The sequence below is a fragment of the Chrysochloris asiatica genome, unplaced genomic scaffold (genome assembly GCF_000296735.1).
Source record: "Chrysochloris asiatica unplaced genomic scaffold, ChrAsi1.0 scaffold00008, whole genome shotgun sequence".
Classification (NCBI taxonomy): domain Eukaryota; kingdom Metazoa; phylum Chordata; class Mammalia; order Afrosoricida; family Chrysochloridae; genus Chrysochloris; species Chrysochloris asiatica.
Genome location: NW_006408526.1, coordinates 11108101 through 11109346, shown reverse-complemented (window position 1 = coordinate 11109346; position 1246 = coordinate 11108101). Strand labels below are relative to the sequence as shown.

The 1246-nt window shown below is 37.5% G+C and overlaps 1 protein-coding gene across 2 annotated transcripts in view; it reads right to left on the bottom strand.

Annotated features, from left to right (window-relative positions):
• Positions 1 to 1246, bottom strand: part of DYNC2H1 (dynein, cytoplasmic 2, heavy chain 1) — a 369106-nt gene that overhangs the window by 317063 nt on the left and 50797 nt on the right. The window lies entirely within an intron of this gene.

Sequence of the window (1246 nt, the reverse complement as noted above, 5' to 3'; positions counted from 1 at the left end):
CAAGCAAAGGCTGCATCATCTGCATATCGCATATTGTTAATAAGTCTTCCTCCAATCCTGATGCCACGTTTCTTCATATGATCCACCTTCTCAGATTATTTGCTCAGCATACAAATTTAATAAATATGGAGAAAGAATACAACACTAGCACACACCTTCCCTAATTTTAAACCATTCAGTCTTCCCTTGTTCTTTTCGAACAACTGCCTCTTGATCTACCTACAGGTTCCTCATGAGCACAATTAATTTCAGAATACTCATTCTCTACAATGTTGTCCATAGCTTGTCATGATCAACACAATCGAAAGCCTTTGTGTACTCAACAAACTGGTAAGCATCTTTCTGGTATTCTCTGCTTTCAGCCAGGATCCATCTGACATCAGAAATTATAACCTCATTCCATGTCCTTTTCTGAACCCAGCTGGAACGCTCTAGAAGTTCTGTCAATGTATGGTTGCAGCTGTTTTTGCACTATCTTTAGCTAAATTTCAGTGCATGAGATATTAATGATATTGTCCAATGATTTCCAGATTCGGCTGGGTCATCTCTTTTTGAAATGGGCATTAATATGGATCTCTTCCACTCAGCTGACCAAGTAGCTGTTTTCCTAATTAGATGAGTGAGTGCCTCCAGTGCTGCATCAGTTTGTTAAAAAATTTCAGTTTTCTGAGTGCCTCCAGTGCTGCATCAGTTTGTTAAAAAATTTCAGTTTTCATTCCATCAATTCCCAGAACCTTGTTCTTTGCCAGTGTTTTCAATGCACCTTGTACTCCTTCCTTCAATTTCATATGCTACCTTTTGAAATGGTTGGATATCGACCATTTCTTTTTGGTACAGTGACTCTGTGTATTCCTCCCATCTTTTTTTGATGCTTTCTGCATCATTCAATATTTTGCCCATAAAACCCTTGAATATTGCAGCTTGAGAAATGTGAAACGTGTTCTTCCCTTTGATTTTCTGATTGTAGGTCTTTGCACATTTTATTATAATATTTGACTTTGTTTTATAAAGCTGAACATTGAAATTTTCTATTCAGCTTTAGCATCTCTATGCTGGAGAGCAAGTTTCAGAGTCTCTTTTGACATCCATTTTGGTCTTTCCCTTCTATCTTTCTTAATGACTTTTTGCTTTCTCCCTGTATGACGTCCTTGATGTCATCCCACAACTCTTCTGGTCTTCAGTCTTTATTGTCTGATACATCAAATCTGTTCTTCAGATGATTTCTAAATTCAGGTGGGATATGTTC